Source organism: Elephas maximus, chromosome 18, assembly GCF_024166365.1.
Source record: "Elephas maximus indicus isolate mEleMax1 chromosome 18, mEleMax1 primary haplotype, whole genome shotgun sequence".
NCBI classification, from domain to species: domain Eukaryota; kingdom Metazoa; phylum Chordata; class Mammalia; order Proboscidea; family Elephantidae; genus Elephas; species Elephas maximus.
In genome coordinates, this window is record NC_064836.1 from 24,810,227 (window position 1) to 24,832,563 (window position 22,337).

The 22,337-nt window shown below is 40.1% G+C and overlaps 1 protein-coding gene and 2 pseudogenes across 2 annotated transcripts in view; 2 read left to right on the forward strand and 1 right to left on the reverse strand.

Moving 5' to 3' along the window:
• Positions 1–22,337, forward strand: part of LOC126061817 (NUT family member 2G-like) — a 432,103-nt gene that overhangs the window by 400,869 nt on the left and 8,897 nt on the right. The gene's annotated exons all lie outside the window — the stretch shown is intronic.
• The window catches only part of LOC126061699 (CCR4-NOT transcription complex subunit 11-like), a 232,206-nt pseudogene that overhangs the window by 141,285 nt on the left and 68,584 nt on the right, over positions 1–22,337 (forward strand).
• LOC126061700 (CCR4-NOT transcription complex subunit 11-like) lies at positions 1,496–20,974 on the reverse strand (annotated as a pseudogene).

Consider the following 22,337-nt stretch of genomic DNA (forward strand, 5'->3'; position numbering starts at 1 on the left):
TCTGAATCATTTAATCTTTTCTTTTTCAGCTACAAAGTAATCTTTACCTGCATCAATACCATTTTTCAAAAGCGAACAATTGCTATGCCAATTGCAGGTGAAACATTTACCTCCCCTCCATGCATCAAAGAAGAAATTCAGAATGTCCATAATCTTTAAACTGGACATTGAGGCTGACCTGGGTCAAGAAGCCAAATCCCAGCTCTACCGCTTCCCAGCATGTGGTCTTAGCTGTTTACACTCTGCTGTAAGCTACAGGGTGTTCATCTATAAATCTGGTTTAGTAAAGCCTAACTCTAAGGCTGGAGTAATAATTAAGTGAGATGATATATGAAAACACTCAGCCCATCACCCACCTCCAGGTAAGCATACTGCAAGTGGTGCCTTCCCAGGTTGTACCTATGGTTGCAGTTGATGTTTTGGTTACTGTCTTAGGCTGGGTTCTCTAGAGAATGAAAACCAGTAAGGCTTACAAATATATACAGAGACAGAAATTTACATCAAGGAAACGGCTCACACATTTGTAGAAGCTGGAAAATTCCAAGTCCATGGGTCAGGATAGAGGCTTGGTTCTCCTGATTTATGTAGCCGCAGGGGCTGGAGAACCCAACTTTGGCCGGGCAGAGAGCAGGGCTCTTGTTCACAGGCTGTAAAGATTGATGGATTCCAAGATCAGCAGGGAGAACCAAAGGTAAGCTGCTAGCTCGAGTACAAAGAACTGGAGGTTAGACGAACAGGAGCCAGCTGCAGGATATAAAGCCAGCAAAAGACCAGGAACCTTGCCAGAATGTCCACTTCTATTCAGTGCAGGCCACCTGACCAACCTCTTACTCATAGCAGACCCTAGTAAGGAGGTGATCACATTATATCAAATCTCATCGTGGAAGTGATCATATCACCATAAGACTGCCAAGCTGCATCACAACTGCCAAACCACTGAGAATCATGGCCCAGCCAAGTTGATACACAACCTTGACCATCACACTTACTGTTGTTACAGTTAGCAGAGAAGGTATGTGTCAGGGACAACTCATCTGCCAGACTCTGAATCCTAGTATTTACAATCCATGACATGTTCAATACCCAAGACAACCAGGCAAACAGTCAAGAGAACATCACCTCCTAAATGCTCTTTGGTCCCCAAAGAATAATTCACCCTACTAGAACTAAAGTCAATATTTATTAAACTGTAGGTGACACATTTTGTAAACCTCAGTATGAATGATATAATAAAAGTTTTCCAAGGAAATCTACCTACAATTGTTCTAGTTGCTTTATATTCAGTTATTTTTTCCTTTCTGAATTAATTTGCTTTTGAATACAAACTCTGGAAAGTATACTTCTGTGAAAGGGCCTAGTTTAATGGAATTAATATAAAAGAATTCCAATTTAAGAAGTAGTTTAAATATGCATATTCTATTTTAATAACAAAGCAATAGTAAAGCATTAAAACACATTCTTTACAAGTTCTAAGGTCTTTATACTGAGCAAAAAAAAAAAAAAAAAATCATGACATGGTGTTGTTTGCTGCCATTGAGTTGATTCTGACTCATGGGTACCTCCTGCATGTAGAATAGAGCTGCTCTGTAGGGTTTTCAAAGCTGTAGTCTTTTTGGAACAGATTTCCAGGGTTTAATTCCAAAGCTACTCTGGACAGGTTCAAACCCCTAATCTTTTGGGTACCAGTCTAGCACTTAACCATTTCCACTACCCAGGGACCTGTTCCTGACATATAGTTTTACATATATTGAAATGATTGGCTACATTACTCATACTCATTGCTGTTGAGTCAGTTGCAACTCATAGCTACCCTACAGGACAGAGTAGAACTGCCCTATAGGGTTCCCAAGGCTGCAAATATTTACAGAAGCAGACTGCCACATCTCTCTCTTGTGGAGAGGATGGTGGGTTTGGCTGGTGGATTCCAACCGCTGACTGTTTGGTTACCACCAAGCACTTTAACCACTGTACCACAAGTGCTCCTTATGTACACATATACACTTTTTTTTTTTTTCATTAAAAATAAAGAACTTCAGTGTAAGGCACTGTTGTCCAAGAGTTAAATGAAGACTAAAAGTTCACACAATACCACCTTGCTCTAATGCTTCTCAAACATGTCCTTCACCCTACCACAGACATGAGGGTAATAATAGCACCCACTCAGCAAACTATTTGAAATAGTATTCCTCTCAATGCATGAACTGGCGTTTTTCCTCAAAAAAAAAAAAAAATAAGTAAAATAACTATTTTATATTAACAACAATAATTACAGAAGAAGTGTCTTGAGAGGGGGAAAAAAAACAAACAAACAAATAGAAAACTATAGCAGCTATTTCGGCCTAGAAAAAGTTTCCTAATACTTCCTGTGTTTTTTTAACCGTCCCAAGGACTACATTTACTCTGTTGTCGTGTAATCCTCATGATAAGAAGGAATAAATTTACAAGTGTGCCCTTGGTTCAGATGGTACTTAATGAGAAGTTAAGAGCTACCTGTACAACTGGGCTGAAGAATCAAATTTCTCTTGGTCCCTTGAGGAATCAAAACAATTGCCTAATGTCACATCAAGGACAGGATCACAAATTTTTAAGAATATCTTAATTTACTCTCATGAAATACATTAGCACTGAAACCTCATGAAAGCTGGATTCAGGGATTATCGGGAGTCTGCAACGTGACTTTTAAACAAAAACAGGCGCTTTGCTCTTTACTGCTCATCTGCTCTTTTGCAGTAATAGTTTTCTGGAATAACCGTTCCTCACACAGACTGCAATGAATAGTCTTGAAAGTGCTTGCTTTGAAAGGAGAATTAACAAACTGGAATGCACAGAGTAGAATGGCAAGAGGTATGGATAATTATCAACAAGACACCTAAAAGATACAGTTTTTTCAAGTTTTTACCAAAAATTCATCTCAAGGTAAAAAGTCATCCAGGAAAGTAAAACTTCAAGTTGATAAAGTATTGTTTATATGCACTACACCAAGCAATCCACTCAGGGTTTTAACAGTTGTGAAAATTAAACCACGGTATGGATGAACAATGAATGACGTAGTTTCGATGAGGTATTACTATGATTATTAGTCTCAGAAGGGGTTTCCCCAGTATGCAACGTCTTCAACAACCAGAAAAGGCCAGCAGCTTCTCATATCCTATGGGATTCAATACAGAACGCCTGTACTTCTATAAACAAGTCCTGTACGTTAATAATTTTGTTACAGATCAAGGACTGGAGGAAGACACAGACGAGGTGCATCAAATGACCCTTAAATTGTTCACAAGTAGAGATGAAATTTGATATATAAAGGTGGATAAATTCGAGAGGTAGATCAACAGCTATAGTAAGCTGATTTACAACTTCCATTGAATGTAAGGACATGTCCATATTGACCAGGCCTGAAACATACTTGGTTATCGGGTTTGACTGTGTGTTAATTTCAGCAACATTTCTATAGTAACTAGAGAGTTGTTTTCCATGAGATCAGGAAGATTGGCTGGAATCAGGCCAATGTGATAAACAAGTCTTGCATTTTTTTCTAAGTCACCAAGGAATGTGCTTGTTGAGAAGATAAGGGGTGTTTGAAGGCTTTGGCCATTATTTGCTTCATCTCTACACCAGTGCTATTCTTAACACACATTGATGTATCCCACTGAATTGCATGGTCAGTCTCTGTTGGATTTAGCCACGTCAACTCATCCTCACAAACGTGGAGTGGAGGTGTTAGACAAACGATGGCCAAAAATGGCTTTCAATAGATGGTTTTGGAACACTGACTAAAGCTTCTGTGTTTTGAGAGACAATCAAGCTGTCAAATCCAGAGTTGGAAGAATCGAGGTCTGGGTCACTGAGAATACTAGGGAAGCTAGCTTTACTCTGGGTTGGAGATCTGAATGACCCTCAGCTAAGGCTACCTGAAGCCCACTTATGTCCACAGACCGGCCCCTGTTTCCAACACCCATGAAAGCAATCTGGCGAGGTGTCTTTTAGAAGAGTTTCCTTGGTGGTGCCAGCATGAGCTGGGAAAGAAAAAAACTTTTCTGTTGGAGTTATAGGAGGTAAAAATCCTGAGAGTGGTGGCCAGTCCAGCTGCTGGCCGCCACATGCAGGCTTCACAGGACAGGATTGAGCAGGTGTTTGAAACTGGCAACAAAGGGGGTGGCAGTGAGCAAACTGAAGTTGTCAAGGATTTCTTTTTACTTGAATCCACAATCAATACCCATGGAAGGAGCAGTCAAGAAATCAAAAGACACATTGCTCTGAGCAAGTCTGCTGCAAAAGACCTCTTTAAAGTGTTGAAAAGCAAATATGTCACTTTGAGGACTAAGGTGCGCCTGACCCAAGCCATGGTATTTTCAATCCCATCGTATACATATGAAAGCTACACGATGAATAAGGAAGACCAAAGATGAATTGACACCTGTGAATTGTGGTATTGGTGAAGAATACTGAATACACCATGGACTGCCAATAGAATGAACAAATCTGTCTTGGGAGAAATACAATCAGAATGCTCCCCAGAAGCAAGGATGGCGATACTGTGTCTTACATACTTCAGACATGTTGTCAGGAGGGATCAGGCCCTGAAGAAGGACATCACGCATGGCAAAGCACAGAGGCAGCGGAAAAGAGGAAGGCCCTCAACGAGGTAAACGGACAGTGCCTGCAGGAATGAGCTCAAGCGTAATAATGATTGTAACGATGGCCCAGGCCCGGGCAGTGTTTCATCCTCTCGTGCATAGTGTCACCATGAGTCAGAACTAGCTCGATGGCACCTAACAACAACATGCTGTCCTACACCCACTGCCATCAAGTCAATTCCAACTCAGCAACCCTATAGGATACAATAGACCTGCCCGATAGGCCGTCCAAGGAGTGGCTGGTGGATTTGAACTACCAACATTTTGGTTAGCAGCCAAACACTTAACCACTGAGCCACCAAAACACAGTTGGCAGCAGTGGGATTCGAACCCATGATCCCACAGAGACCAGAGCCATAATCCAGTCCCGTAGACTGCTCAGCCACTATACTGCTCATTATACTTCCCTAGTTAAAAGGTAAGAGGCACTGGTGGTTCAGTGATCTTTCCATGGGGGTGATCCTGCTTTGATTCCCAGCCAACGCACCTTATGGGCAGGCACCACTTATCTGTCAGTGGAGGCTTGCATGTTGCTATGATGCTGAGCAGGCGTCCGCAGAGCTTCCAGAGTAAGATGGACTAGGAGAAAGGACCTGGTTATCTACTTCTGAGAATCAGTTAATGAGAGCCTTGTGAATCAAAACTATCTGGTGTTCTTTTATGCACAGGGTAACCATGGGGTGGGGGGTCACTCCTCAGCAGCTAACAACAATAACAGCTAAGGGGTAGGGTGGTGTCTGGATCAGGCTGCATGCTGGAGTCCTTGACTTCTAATCTTTTAATGGCCAGACTGTCGATCTTGGACATGATTCTTCACCTCTCTAAGTCTTAGTTTCTTCTTGAGTAACATGGGAATTATAATAACCGCTTTCCCTAATTTATAGGTAGTTAGAAGATGTTTCCTGAAATGCCTTGAAAATTCTAAGAAGCTATACAAATGAGAGATAGTATTAAACATCTCACGATAAGGTAATTTAACATAATTTTCTATCTGTAAGTTACTTAAATGTATTAACTCCAAACAGTGAATTAAAATATATTTACATTAGCATATGCCCTGATGGTTCTAGTTCATAGCATGCCCTCAACTGGACATTGTTGGAGAATCAGGTATTTATCAAGTGCAATTAACATCTCAACCACCCGTCTGTTGGTTTGTCATACTGTGGTAGTTAGCGTGTTGCTATGTATGAGGTTGGAAGCTATGCCAATCCTATTTCAAATACCAGCAGGATCATACATGGTAGACAAGTTTCAGTGGCACTTCCAGACTAAGACAGACTTAAGAAGAAAGGCCTGGTGATCTATTTCTAAAAATCAGCCCATGAAAACACTATGGATCACAAAAGAATATTGTCCAATATAGTGCTATAAGATGAGCCGCCTGCGTTGGAAGGCATTCAGCACAACAATGAACTCGAACACATCAATGACGGTGAAGATGGTGCAGTACTGGGCAATGTTTTATTCTGTTCTATATGGGGTCACCTCAGTCACCTCAGTCATAGCTGACTCAAGGCACCTAATAACAACAACATTTAACACCTCTCGCATCAAGTTTTCTTTCACTGATGTTAAGGACCATGACCGTGCTTCTCTCTTAACAGTGACTGTCCTTAACAGTATGTAAGATGTAGTCAGTGCCTAATCATATATTGAGTTTATATACTGAATTTACTTAGTGGTAGAGGTTTGTATTTCTAGGGCTTCATTTGGTCTCCTATCTGAGCGGCCTTCTTTTATGTCCCATTGTTCTAAATTTTAAGAAACGCTGTTACCTACAGCTCCCAACCAGAGAAGGCTGCTGTGCAGGACCACACAAGGGGCTGTACCCAGAGATATGGTAAAAACAGGCTGGGATTATAGGAGGTGACTTAAGTATGGAAAACAGGTGGGTTTAGCTAGGTTATGCAGGCTTCCTGGGGACTGGCCAACTTGCATAATTCTATGGGATCCAGGGACATAGGGGCTGTTCCTAAGTGTTTGGTACTAGACCCAGGATAATTAAGTCAGGTGCATAGTACACAGGAGCGTGAGAACCCGATGAGGGTTGTGGTTGGAGAGTGGACTTAAACAGCTACTAAAGAAGGTGAACTGACTGGCTTCCAGCCAGGGGCTCTAAACTGAGTCAAGACAATATCTGTTTAAAGACTATAGTAAAACTGTGGACCAGGCAATGCTTGCCCCTCCCCTAGCAGAACTACAATACTTTGTAATTCTTTGGGTAAATAAATAAGTGGTAGGAATAAAAGGGAAATTTCTCAATACAAAAAAGGGCATCTACAAAAATCTCCACAGCTAACATGATACTCAGTGGACAAAGACTGAGAACATTCCCATTAAGTTCAGGAACAAGAACGAGATGCCTACTTTCACCACTCATATTTAACATCATTCTGGACGTCCTACCAGAGTAATTAGGTGAGACAGAAGAAATCAAAGGTACCCAGGTAATGAAGGAAGAAGTAAAACTATCTCTTTTTGCAGATGACAAGTATATACATAGAAAACACCAAAGAATCCACAAAAAAGCTATTAGTACTTATAAATGAATTCAGCAAAGCAACAGTGTGCAAGATCAATACATAAAAATAAGCACGGTTTCTGTACATCAGCAATCTGCAAAAAGAAGAAATACTAAAATATTACTATTTACAATGGCATCTAAAAAATAAAATACCTATGAATAAATGTAGGTAAAATCCCTATTTACAAAAAAGTATAAAACATTGTTAAAAGAAATCAAAGAAGACCTGAATAACTGAAGAACATTCCATGTTGCAAGACTTTATACAATTAAGATGTCGATACTACCCAAAGCAATCTATTAATTCCACACCATCTCTATCAAAATTCCAACAGCATCTTGACAGAAAAGAAAAAGGCAATTCTCCAATTTATATGGAAGGGCAAGGGATCCCAAATACTGAAAGGAACCTTGAAGAAGAATAAAGCAGAAGGGCTCAAACTCTCATACTTCAAAACCTACTACAAAGCTACACTAATTTAAACATCCTGGTACTTGTATAATAATAGACATAGAAACCAGTGGGATAAAATTGAAACTACAGGAATATATATCCATAGATATGTGGTCAACTGATTTTCAACACAAATTCTAAATTCATCCAATTGGGGAAGGAAAAGTCCCTTCAATCAGTAGTGCTGGAAAAATTGGATATCCACATGCAGAAGAATAAACTAGGAACCAGCCATTACATGATGCACAAAAACCAACTGAAAATGGGTCAAGGACCTTAATTTGAAAATGAAATTCATAGAAGAAAATATAAGGACTAAGTATTTTTTGGTAGGTATCAGATATAATAATAAAAGGCACGAGCAACAAATGAAAAAAAAGACAAATGGGGCCTCATAAATATTAAATATTTCTGTTCATTAAAAGAATTTATCAAAAAAGTGAAAAGACAGCCTACATAGTGGGAGAAAAAATTTGGGAACCCTATATCTGATAAGGAAACCCTGATGGCCGCAGTGGTTAAGTGCTACAGCTGCTAAAAAAAGGGTTGGCAGTTCAAATCCACCACGCACTCCATGGAAACTCTATGGGGGAGTTCTACGTCATCCTTTTGGGTTGCTATGAGTTGGAATCAACTGGACGGCACTGGGTTTGGTTTGGTTTTATATCTGATAAAGGACTAATATACAAAATTTATAAAAACTGCTACGGAGGCAGAGCCAAGATGGTGGAATACACAGACGCTTCCGGAGAGCCCTCTTTACAACAAAGACCTGAAAAAAAAAAAATTGAAAAGAATATTATGATAAGCTAGGAGCCCTGAGCTTCGAAGGCAAGCTTAGAAAATGAACTGAGGGGGAGTGGAAGAGACCGTTCAGAAGCAGAGAGGAGTTACCAGACCTGAATCGCCGGACGCACTCAGGCACCATTCCTGGTCCGGCAGCGGCAGGTTGGTACTAGCATTCCACCAGTTTCCTAAGGGAGAAGCAGCCAGCCACAAAGTCCACTCACACCTCCGGGACCTGAGAAGAATGGCGCTCTCAGCAAAAGCTAAGTACTTGCGTATATTTTGCCGTGCCCCGCCCCACCCCAAAACCGGCTTCAGCGGCTGAATTCCCTGGGCCTGAGATAGGCCCTGTTGCACCTAGAGCCATCCTCCCAACCTTGGAGAAGGAAAAAATTTGCAATTGGGGGAAAAGATAATTTGCCAGCTCCACTAAGCGGGGGAGCTCAGGACAGAAGCAGGTCCCATCCAGGCATAAATGGTCCATGGACTTTCAGCATCTTTCCCTTCTGCATGGACCTCTGTGGGCCTATTTCAGGAGAATAGGCCCTTGTTGGCAGACTCCAACTGTTTCAGCTGTGTGGTGGAGAGGTGGGTGTTTGATGTTTGACTTTGCTTTGCTTTGCCAGGGTCCTCATCTACCCACATCAGGGGCCTAAGGACTGGTAGCTCCACCAGGTCACCCAGCCACCTGTGACACGGGTCCAATGATAACTGATACCTCCCAGTCCTTACAACCAAAAACACTGGATGCCCATGGTCCGTCTGCAGAACCCACCCACCTGCACACTCTAGGGAACAGGGACGTGCTTTCCTCAGAGACACTCGGGGGTTGGTTCTCAGCCTCCTGGCCTTGTTCAGAGCGTGATCCCCTGCTGCAATCAGTTACGGGTACATACACCAATCACCCCTGCCCCTCTAAGACTGTAGGGCAGAGCCTGTACCACACACATGATGATCAGCTAACTGGACACCTGAGCTGAATTCATACAAGAAAAGTGAATGGACTCCTAGACTGATATACCTGATAAGAGCTCTAGCCATCTGAGGACAGAACGTCAGAACTCCAAAGGCAAAAATAATCAAGCTAGCTCACTCCAGCAACCCATTTCAGTATCTCAAAACAAAATCAAAGCAAGAAGCTACGACACATTAAGAAAGCATAAACTAACATAATACCTCACGGATGGCTCGGAGACAACAGTAAATACCAAGTCACATAAACAAACAGACCGTGATCACCTCAACCAGCTCTCAAAACAAAGAATCCAGGGATCTTCTAGATGAAAGTGCATTCCTGGAATTACGAAAGCCAGAACACAAAAGGCATCGGGAAGGAAATGAGGCAATATGCAGAACAAGCCAAGAAACACACAGATAAAGCAACTGAAGAAATTAGAAAGATTATTCGGGAACATAATGGAAAGTTTAATAAGCTGGAAAAATCCACAGGCAGAAAGCAATCAGAAATTCAGAAAATTAACAATAAAATTACAGAAGTAGACAACTCAATAGAATGTCAGAGGACCAGAATTGTGCAACTAGAAGCTAGAATTTCTGAACTCAAAGATAAATCACTTGGTACTAATATATCTGAAGAAAAACCAGATAAAAGAATTAAAAAAAAATGAAGAAACCTTAAGGATCATGTGGGACTCTATCAAGAGAAATAACCTACGAGTGATTGCAGTACCAGAACAGGGAGGGATAACAGAAAATACACAGAGAATTGTTGAAGATTTGTTGGCAGAAAACTTCCCTGATATTGTGAAACATGAGACGATATCTATCCAAGATGCTCATCGAACTCCACATAAGGCAGATATTAAAAGAAAGTCACCAAGACATATTATAATCAAGCTTGCCAAAACCAAAGATAAAGAGAGAATTATAAGAGCAGCTAGGGATAAACGAAAAGTCACCTACAAAGGAGAGCCAAAAAAAAATAAGCTCTGACTACTCGGCAGAAGCCATGCAGGCAAGAAGGCAATGGGATGACATATTTTAAAAAATTAAGGAAAAAAAATTGCCTGCCAAGGATCATATTTTCAGCAAAACTGTCTCTTAAATATGAAGATGAAATTAAGACACTTCCAGATAAACACAAGTTTAGGGAATTCATAAAAACCAAAACTACAAGAAATACTAATGGAAGTTCTTTAGTTAGAAAATCGATAATATCAGGTATCAACTCAAGGCTAGAACGCTGGACAGAGCAAGTAGAAGTCAACCCAGACATGGAAATCCAAAAAAAAGCAAAGCAAGATTATATACAAAAAAAAAAAACTCAAAACAAGGTAACCGCAATGTTATTATATAAAAGAAGACAACATTAAAATGATAAAGAGGGACTAAGACATGTAATCATAAACCTTCCATATGGAGAGGAAGATACGGCGATACAAAGAAATAAAAGATAGATTTAAATTTAGAAAAGTAGGGGTAAAGAATAAGGGAACCATAAAGGAGACAAACTATTCTACTTATCAAAATAAAATACAAGAAAAAAATAGAGACTCAGCAGAAACAAAAGCAACAACAACAAATATGAGGAAAGGACAATTTATAAAGAAAATCTACTCAGCACATAAAATTAAGTGGGAAAAAGATAGTGTCAAGAACACACAAAAAAGGACATCAAAATGATAGCACTAAATTCGTACTTATCCATAATTACCCTGAATATAAATGGAATAAATGCACCAATAAAGAGACAGAGAGTGGCAAAGTGAATTAAAAAACAAGATCTGTCTATATGCTGCATACAAGAGACACACCTTAGACTTAGAGACACAAACAAACTAAAACTCAAAGGATGGAAAAAAATATATCAAGCAAACAACAATCAAAAAAGAGCAGCAGTGGCAATGTTAATTTCTGACAAAATAGACTTTAAAGTTAAATTTATCATAAAGGATAAGGAAGGACACTACATAACATTAAAGGGACAATACGCCAAGAAGATATAACCATATTAAATATTTATGCACCCAATGACAGGGCTGGAAAGTACATAAAACAAACTCTATCAGCTTTGAAAAGTGGGATAGACAGCTCCACAATAATAGTAGGAGACTTCAACACATGATTTTTGGTGAAGGGCAGGACATCCAGAAAGCAGCTCAATAAAGATCCAGAAGCTCTAAATGCTACAATCAACCAACTTGACCTCATAGACATATACAGAACACTCCACCCAACAGCAACCAGTATACTTTCTTTTCTAGCGCACATGAAACATTCTCTAGAATAGACCATGTATTAGGTCATAAAGTAAGCCTTAGCAGAATCCAAAACATTGAAATATTACAAAGCATCTTCTCTGACCGTAACGCCATAAAACTGGAAATCAATAAGAGCAAAGCATAAGAAAAAAACCAAACACTTGGAAACTGAACAATACCCTGCTCAAAAAAGACTGGATTATAAAAGACATTAAGGATGGAATAGAGAAATTCAGAGAATCCAATGAGAATGAAAACACTTCCTATCAGAACTTTTGGGACACAGGAAAAGCGGTGCAAAGATGACAATTCATATCAATAAATGCACACATACAAAAAAGAAGAAAGGGCCAGAATCAAAGAATTATCCCTACAACTTGAACAAATACAAAGAGAGCAACGAAAGAAACCCACAGGCACCAGAAGAATACAAATAATAAAAATTAGAGCAGAACTAAATGAAGTAGAAAACAGAAAAACAATTGAAAGAATTAACAAGACCAAAAGCTGATGTTTTGAAAAAATCAACGAAATTGATAAACCATTGGCCAAAATGACAAAAGAAACACAGGAGAGGAAACAAATAACCCAAATACAAAATGAGATGGACGATATTACAACAGACCCAAATGAAATTAAAAGAATCATATCAGATTACTAAGAAAAATTGTACTCTAACAAATTCGAAAACCAAGAAGAAATGGATGACCTCCTAGAAACACACTACCTACCTAAACTAACACAAACAGAGGTAGAACAACTAAATACACCTATAACAAAAGAAGAGATTGAAAAGGTAATCAAAACACTCCCAACAACAACAACAACAAAAAAACCCCTGTCCCGGAAGGCTTCACTACAGAGTTATACCAAACTTTCAGAGAAGAGTTAACACCACTACTACTAAAGGTATTTCAGAGCATAGAAAACGATGAAATACTACCAAACTCATTCTATGAAGCCACCACATCCCTGACGGCAAAACCAGGTAAAGACACCACAAAAAAAGAAAATTACAGACCTATATCCCTCATGAACTTAGATGCAAAAATCCTCGCCAGTAGAATTCAACAACATATCAAAAAAATAATTCACCATGACCAAGTGGGATTCATACCAGGTATGCTGGGATGGTTTTCAACATTAGAAAAAATAATTAATGTAATCCATCACATAAATAGAACAAAAGACAAGAGTCACATGATTTTAACAACTGATGCAGAAAACGCATTTGACAAAGTTCAACACTCATTCGTGACAAAAACTCTCAGCAAAATAGGAACAGAAGGAAAATTCCTCAACATAATAAAGGGCATTTATACAAAGCCAACAGCCAACATCATCCTAAATGGAGAGAGCCTGAAAGCATTCCCTTTGAGATCGGGAACCAGACAAGGATGCCCTTTATCACCACTCTTATTTAACATTGTGCTGGAAGTCCAAGCCAGAGCAATTAGGCTAGATAAAGAAATAAAGGGCATCCAGATTGGCAAGGAAGAAGTCAAAGTATCTCTATTTGCAGATGACATGATCTTATACACAGAAAACCCCAAGGAATCCTCCAGAAAACTACTGAAAGTAATAGACGAGTTCAGCAGAGTATTGGGACACAAGATCAACATAAGAAAATCAGTTGAATTCCTCTACAACAAAAAAAGGAACATCGAAGAAGAAATCACCAAATCAATAGCATTTACAGTAGCCCCCAAGAAGATAAAATACTTAGGAATAAATCTTACCAGAGATGTAAAAGACTTATGCAAAGAAAACTACAGTACACTTCTGCAAGAAACCAAAAGAGACCTACATGAGTGGAAAAACATACCTTGCTCATGGATAGGAAGACTTAACATTTTGAAAATGTCTATTCTACCAAAAACGATCTATACATTTAATGCACTTTCGATCTAAATTCTAACGACGTTCTTTAATGAGATGAAGAAAGAAATCACCAACTTCATACAGAAGGGAAAGAGGCCCCGGAAGCATTACTGAAAAAGAAGAACAAAGTGAGAGGCCTTGCTCTACCTGATTTTAGAACCTATTATACCGCCACAGTAGTCAAAACGGCCTGGTACTGGTACAGCAAGAGATGCATAGACCAGTGAACAGAATTGAGAATCCAGACATCAATCCATCCACAAATGAGCAGTTGATATTTGACAAAGGCCCCAAAACACTTCAATGGGGAAAAGACAGTCTTTTTAACAAATGGTGCTGGCATAAATCATACCTCACTCCAGACACAAAAACAAGCTCAAAATGGATCAAAGACCTAAATATAAAATCTAAAACAATAAAGATCATGGAAGAAAAAATAGGGACAACGTTAGGAGCCCTAATACATGGCATAAACAGTATACAAAACATTACTAACAATGCAGAAGAAAAACTAAATAACTGGGAGCTCCTAAAAATCAAACACCTATGCTCATCCAAAGACTTCACCAAAAGGGTAAAAAGATTACCTACAGACTGGGAAAAATATTTTAGCTATGATATTTCCAAGCAGCACCTGATCTCTAAAATCTACACAACACTGCAAAAATTCAACTGCAAAAAAACAAATAAACCACTTTAAAAAAGTGACAAAAAATATGAACAGACACTTCACTGAAAAACACATTCAGGTAGCTAACAGATACGAGGAAATGCTCACGATCATTAGCCATTAGAGAAATGCAAATGAAAACTACAATGAGATTCCATCTCACTCCAACAGGACTGGCATTAATCCAGAAAAGAAAACAATAAATGTTGGAAAGGCTGTGGAGAGCCTGGAAAAATTATGCACTACCGGTGGGAACGTCAAAATGGTACAACCACTTTGGAAATCGATTTGGCACTTCTTTTTAATAGCTAGAAGTAGAACTATCGTATGATCCAGCAATCCAACTCCATGGAATATATCCTAGAGAAATAAGAACCTTTACACAAACAGATATATGTACACCCATGTTGACTGCAGCACTGTTCACAATAGCAAAAAGATGGAAGCAACCAAGGTGCCCATCAACAGATGAATGGATAAATTATGGTATAGTCACATAATGGAATACTACACATCAAGAAAGAACAGTGATGAATCTGTGAAACATTTCATAACACAGAGGAATCTGGAAGGCATTCTGCTGAGTGAAATTGGTTGCAAAATGACAAATATTGTATAAGACTACTATTATAAGAACTCAAGAAATAGTTTAAACTGAGAAGAAAATATTCTTTGATGGTTATAAGACGGAGGAGGAAAGGAGAGTGGGATAGGGGTGTTCACTAATTCCGTAGTAGATAAGTACTACTTTAGGTAATGGGAAAGACAACACACAATACAGGAAAGGTCAGCACAACTGGACTAAACCAAAAGGAAAGAAGTTTCCGCAACAAACTGCTTGGAAGGTCAGCGAAGCAGGGGCGGGGGTTTGGAGACCATGGTTTAAGGGGACATCAAAGTCAGTTGGCATAATAAAATCTATTAAGAAAACATCCTGCATCCCACCTTGGAGAGAGGAATCTGGGGTCTTAAACGCTAGCAAGCAGCCATCTAAGACACATCAATTGGTTCAACCCACCTGGATCAGAGGAGAATGAAGAACACCAAGGACACAGGGTAATTACAGGCCCAAGAGACAGAAAGGGCCACATAAACCAGAGACTACATCAGCCTGAGACCAGGAGGGCTAGATGGTGCCCGGCTACAACCAGTAACTGCCTTGACAGGGAACACAACAGAGAACCCCTGAAGGAGTAGGACAGCAGTGTGATGCAAATCCCAAATTCTCATAAAAAGACCAGATCTAATGATCTGGCTGACACTAGAAGGACCCTGGTGGTCATGGCCCCTACACCTTCTGTTGGCCCAGGACAGGAACCATTCCTGAAGCAACTCTTCAGACAGGGATTGGATTGGACAATGGGTTGGAGAGGGATGCTGGGGAGGAGTGAGCTTCTTGGATCAGGTGGACAATTGAGACTTTGTTGGCATCTCCTGCCTGGAGGGGAGATGAGAGGGCAGAGGGGGTTAGAAGCTGGCAAAATGGACACAACAAGAGAGAGTGGAGGGAGGGAGCGGGCTGTCTCATTAGAGGGAGAGCAATTGGGAGTATGTAACAAGGTGTATATAAGTTTTTGTGTGAGAGACTCACTTGATTTGTAAACTTTCACTTAAAACACAATAAAAAGTAAAAAAAAAAAAAAAAAACAAGAACTGTTTCTTTTTCCTATTCACTTTTAAAGTTCTATCACAGAACTGCATGGCCAAACAATTTTAGACCTGGGAAACACCGTAAGATATGCTTTCTCCTGACACTAGTCTTAAGTTTTTTCTACTATATTTACTGTCATACAGTATTTTTCATGGTGCATTTATTTAATACATAGACATTTCACAATAAATGATGTACCAATGTTTTTTCTGAAACATATTTGTTACCTTTACCAGACAGTTGAGAGGCAGGTCCCAGAAAGCAGCCCCTGGCCCCGCCCAGGTCCCTGCTCCTCACAAGCTGAATGGCTTAAGCTGTTCCTTATTTTAAGGAAATCAGATAAAAATTTATGGAATTTTTATCCAAAAATAAATATTTATGGAATGAAAACAACTGCATTTACAATAGCATCTAAGAGAATGAAATATATAGGAACAAATGTACCCAGAGATGTGAAAGGCTTATACAGTGAAAATTATAAAATACAGCTGAAAGATACCAAAGAAGACCTAAAGAGATGGAAAGACATTCCATGCTTATGAATTGGAAGGCTTAATATAATCAAGATGTCAGTACTACACAAAGTGATCTACAGATACAACAAAACTCTAATCAAAATTCCTACAGCATTCTTTACAGAAATGGAAAAAAAAAAATCCTCATTTTTCTATTGGAAGACAAGAGACCCCGGACGGCAAAAGCAATTTTGGAAAAAAAACGAAGTAGCAGGCCTCACATTTCCTGACTTCCAAACATATTAGAAAGCGACAGTAAATCAAAGCAGCTTGGTACTGGTTTAATGACAGACACACAGACCAAGGGAACAGAATTGAAAATCTGGAGATATAATCCAAACCTTTATGGTCAACTGATTTTCAGCAAGTGAGCCAAATCCATTTAAAGGTGAAAGAATAGTCTCTTCAACAAATAGTGGTGGCTAAACTGGATTTCCCCAAGCAGAAAAACAAAACAAGAACCATACCTAGTACCATATACAAAAACTAAATTGATACGGATCAAGGACCCCAATTTAAGTCTAAAACCATACAGTTCTTGGAAGAAAATATAGGAGCAAACCTTCTGGACCAAATTTATTTTCAATGATACATTATCAAACACAACAATGAATGCACAAGCATCAGAAAATATATAACTGGGACCTCATAAAAAGCTAAATATGCTCATCAAACGACTTAATAAAAATGGGGAAGAGACAGCCTACAGACTAGGAAAAATTCTTTGGGAATGATATAAGTGACTGGAGTCTAATATCTAAAATATATAGCAAACTTCTACAACTTAATAACAAAAAGACAAATATTCGTATTAAAAACTGGCCAAAGAACATGGAAAGACATTTCACCAAAGGGAATATTCAAATGGCAGACAAATGAGAAGATGCTCAAAGTCATTAGCCATCAGGGAAACGCAAATCGAAAGCACATTGGGATACCATTTCACTCCCAATAGGATGGCTAAGATAAAAAAAAAAAAAAAAAAAGGGAAAATAACAAGTGTTGGAGGTGATGTGGAGAAATCTGGGCCCCTCATTCATTGCTGGTGAAAATGCAAAATGACACAGCCATTTTGCAAAACAGTCTGCCGGTTCCTCAAAAAACAGGAGGTGGAGCGGCTATATGACCCAGCAATTCCACTGCAGGTATATGCCCTAGGGATCTGGTAGAAGTGACAGAAACAGACATAAGGAAACCTTTTTCATCGCGGCACTATTCACAATAGCAAAATGACAGAACGTACACAGGAATACTACTCAGTAATCCATGAGTTCCTGAAACACCTTGGAACATGAAAGGACCTGGAAGACATTACCTCAAGCGAAGTCACTCAGTCACAAAAAAACAAATATTGTATGTTATCACTTGTTTGAAATGACATGAACAAATAAAAATATACAGAAAATAATGTTCATCAGTGCTTACCAGAGTCGGGGAGGGGGAAATGGAAATTCACTCTCTGGATAGTAAATACTTGTTATTTCTGTTGATGGAAAACCTAACGCCAAATGAGAGTGAAATATATACAGCTTGATGAACGCAAACCATGTCAGTGAAATGTACGGAAGGAAAAAACTTTTTGGTGATGGCATGTAATACATACTTTTAAAACACAAAAAGAAACAACCAAAAATATACATGCAGGTATATATATATATGCATGCAGGCATATATGTGTACACTGAAGTACATATAAGTATATATAAGTGTATATATAGGTGCCCACCCCAGCCCGGCACTGGGGTTTTTTTTTTTAATATATAGGTGCACACATACGTGGATATACATCTATTACACTATGCACATATATTTATATATATATAATAAATCACATAGAGGAAATACTAATGAATATTTCTTAGAAATAACGAAAAACCTCACAGAATTCTTTTTCTGGATTTGAAGTTTTAGGACCAGAGCCTCGTGGAATATCTTGGTCCATTGGCATGATATAGTTCATAAAGTTATATTTTACCGCTTAGTTTGCTAAATAGTGTCTGGGGTTGCAAAAGCTTGATATTGGCCTTCTGAGTTACAACTATTGGTCTCTACTCATCTGCAGCAAAACAGAATGTACGAAACAAAAGAGTCAAAGAAGAAACTTGTCTACAAGGCAAACAGTCTGTATAAACCACGGTGTCATCTGCCCTGAGACCAGAAAAACTAGCTGGTGTCCAGCTGTCACTACCACCCGTTGTGATTAGGGCCACAACAGATGGGTTGTGACAGAAAGGGAGAAAAACGTGTAACAGAATCTCAAAAGCATTAAAAAAAAAAACAAGGTTACTGGACTGGTTCAGACTCAAGGACTCCCTGAAACTGCCGTGAAATACTCTTCAAATTTTGAACTGAAACTAACCCCTGAGGTTACCTTGTACCTAAATAACAAATAACAGACTGACTCCCAAAATAATGTACATCACCCATAAAGCACCGTGCTCCTTTAAAAATCACCTACATGAGACCAAATGGTCAACAATTTAAACAAAGATGAGAATGTCAGAGTCAGGGAAATGAGATTATAGGAAACAGAACAACCAGAACGTAAATAAGGAGAATGTTCAAGAATTGCGAAGAACTTAACCAAAGGGAACCTAAAACACAGTAAAATATTATTTTTTAAAATGTAATAAGCTTAGAAACAGCGGTGGTGCTTGCACAACATGAACACAATGTCACTGAATTGTGCCTGCGAACAAGGTGGGAATCACACGTGTGTTGGTACATGTATACTGACCACAATAAAAAGAAAATTTAACATATTTATGGAATCAAATAAAGCTCCAGAATTTGTTATACTTTCTGATATATAAGACCTAAGCAAATACATTCCCTTTTAAGAACTGCACACTTAGTCCAAATCCAGAGATTGCTGCTTAAGAGGCAGTTCCTAAAATGAGAAATAAACTCAGTTGAAATGTGAACCCTCTCAAGATTGTTCTTTATAAAGCCCCTGATTCCAAATTCAACCTCCCAGCTTTCCTACTACACAAGGCACACAGCTGTGCTGCCCTTAGAAAGCAAGGAATCCCTCACCCAAGGGTCAGTTTTGCCTCAGGCAGCCCTGCTGTTCATTCAAACCTCCCAGGCCGCCTTGCAATAAGAAATGCTTGGTTTTCACATCACCTGCCTTCGCACTTCCTACTACATTGTATTTGCATTTTTACATGCACTACATCATACTCTCACTGCCCCCTGGCTCTACAAACCTTCTAGGAATGCGTGTAAGAGATCGCCTAAGGAAAAGGCCCTCTATATATGTACTTCAGTTTCCTTTTTTCTCCTGTGTTGTGATTAGGAATACCTGTCAGCCAGGGTTATTTCCTTACTGCCTGCACAGCGGGCACTGTGAGAACAAAATTTGGTTGCCAAGACAAAGGTGCCGGGGGAGGAGCCGTCACTGAAGAAGCTATCTGGAACTGTTTGACTTTTGAAATAATTTTAATGTTTAATTATTGAATTACACTCTTAAACAAACTTAAACAAGAATGTAAAATATAATAATCTGAGAAGCAACAGGAACCTACTTTTGCTCATGGAATTAGAGGCTGCTGGCATTCCTTTGATGCAGTGGGGCTTATCCGGAAAGAAGATCATGAGTAAGGCTGGTCATGCTGGAGCTCCCAGAGTTTTCAGTAGTGGACAGGAATTTAGGGATACCAGGACTGCTTCCTAAACAATGATGCATGCTGTTGTAGGTTAAAACATCACAAAGTTCAGTAAAAGCAAAAAGAAAGTTTTATTCGGCATACACTGAAATCAGCAAAAGTTGAGAAGCGGCCAAGCACGCTGCCAGAGCCATGTCTGCTCGAGTACAAGGAAATATTACAGAATAAAGCAAGAATGGGTAAATGGTCAAGCAGGCTGCCACAGCCATGCCTCAATCCAAAGACTATTACAAAGTCAGCTGTATATATTAACACTACAAAATGGGCAAAACCACTGAAAGCTTCACCTGTTCACAGATTGGCTAGAAACTGTGATCCTACATCGTGAATTGTCTCTCTCAACAATCATCGCTACAGGTTTCAGTAACGAGGTAGGCGGGTCTTCATTGGTCCAACAAATTTCTATTCATTAAACGTTAACAGAAAAAGATAAGAGTGGAAAGTCTTTTCTGTTCCCACTTATGTGAAAGGTTCCCTGAAAGAGATTTTCCAAGACTATTTTTTTATCTTAGCTATTGTCTTTATGTGCCTTCTCTGAGGAAGGAACTCAGGACCTTCAGATTATGCCTCAAGGCCCCGTTGTAAGTCCCTGGGAGCCCTTGTGAGCCCAGCAACAGCTGGGTCACATTTTCTATGCTCAAAGACAGGGAATAACGACTCCAATAGTATTTCCTACATCAATACACAGAGTGCGCACACACACTCAAAACACGGTGGAAATTCTGAAACAATCCTCATTACAAACACTGAGTTTCATCGTCACCATATGTATACCCCAGCCTTCATTAGACAAAGTTTGCCAAATTTTGTTCATGAAGTACTGGTGCCCTTGTAATAATTCAAGAACCTACCACCTTGAGCTAAGGATTGGGCTGAGTTTAGGGGCACAAAACTAGATATGTTGGTAAGAAAATTAAAGTCTAGAGAAGAGCTTTTGTGCTGTGGGTATGAGAAAGAACCTACCCATGGCCCCAAGAGAGTTACACGATTTGTGTTGCCAATTGTAATTTGAAGGAAACATGCAGCTTTTTGCCTGTCAGGTCCCCTTCATGGTATGTCTCCTCGTCCCAACCTGCCCTCCGCCCCTCCCCCACTGTAGAATGTCTTGAGTCCTACGTTCTACTCCTGTTTAGATTCAAACTTCTCCCTCCTTTCCTTGGATCTCTGAGCATCTGTTGGAGCCAGGTCATGCTCTGAGTCCAGGACGGGACTGAGGGCTGAAGGCTGCCACACAGTTGTGGTCAGTGTCCAGGCCTGTGGAGAGGACTTCAGCAGGAGGTAAGATGGTGCGGAGGGGGTGTGTTATCAGGTCCCTGCCACCCCTTCAACCTTTGGAAATTCAAATTTGACGCTTCCCTTGGGGAGAAGCTCTCTGAACAGGAGTAAGGACTGGACCCCTGACACTGCCAAGGACATCCCACCTGGGGAGGATCAAGAGGCAGATTGGAAAAATGAGACAGGAGGATGGGGAAAAAAGGAAAGGGGTTTTCTAATGTGTATCACGAAAAGAAACGCTAGGTAGGAAACGGGGAAACCACTCTTTTGAAGACTCACTCCTTCAAGAAAGTCTGGAGGATGTCTTTCACTTAGAAGGCCCCTTCCCTGCTATTGAGGCCTGCTGGGGGCATTTCAGACAGAGTGGATATCAACCCCGTTCCGTGTGTTGAAAACACCATATGAGGATGGCAGGGTGTCTGCCAGGGATTCCTGAAACAGGCTCTGAGAGTCAGCGACAGCTTGGCCCTCTTACTTCTTGGTACACAGAGGCCCAGGAGCCTGGTTGAACTGCTCCCAAGTTCTCTACTGGGAAACTTCTCAACTGGAGAAAATTCACTCCAGAGGCTTTTGCAATATTCACCATTTCCCCATTCCATACTGCCACTCATCACTTGAGATTCATGGCACTGATTCCCAGTGACCAGGCAGGGAATTCACATGACCCAACATCTGATTGCCTCTCATCCTTCTCCATTCGCCCTTTTCCTTTGTCTCAATAGCAACTCCAGTGCTGGAACCGAATATGACCACGAATCCTGGTGCCTCCATGTCTCCTTCCACTGCACTGCCCTTTCCCCAACCCAGTCTCGGACCCCCACACCGAACACCCTGGGAACCACACCCACTACCCTGCACGACTTTATCATGCCCTCCTGCAACCCCTCAGGGGCTCTCTGCTTTCCCCGGGACACTGCTGGTGCCAGGTGTTGGGGACTCTGGCCCCAGTGGGGCCCAGCCTGGCAAGGTCATTCTCCAACTCAGGATAGAAGGGAGATCAGAAAAGCTCCCTGGAACTCAGACCTTTGTCATGGCTCAGACCCCACTCAATTGGA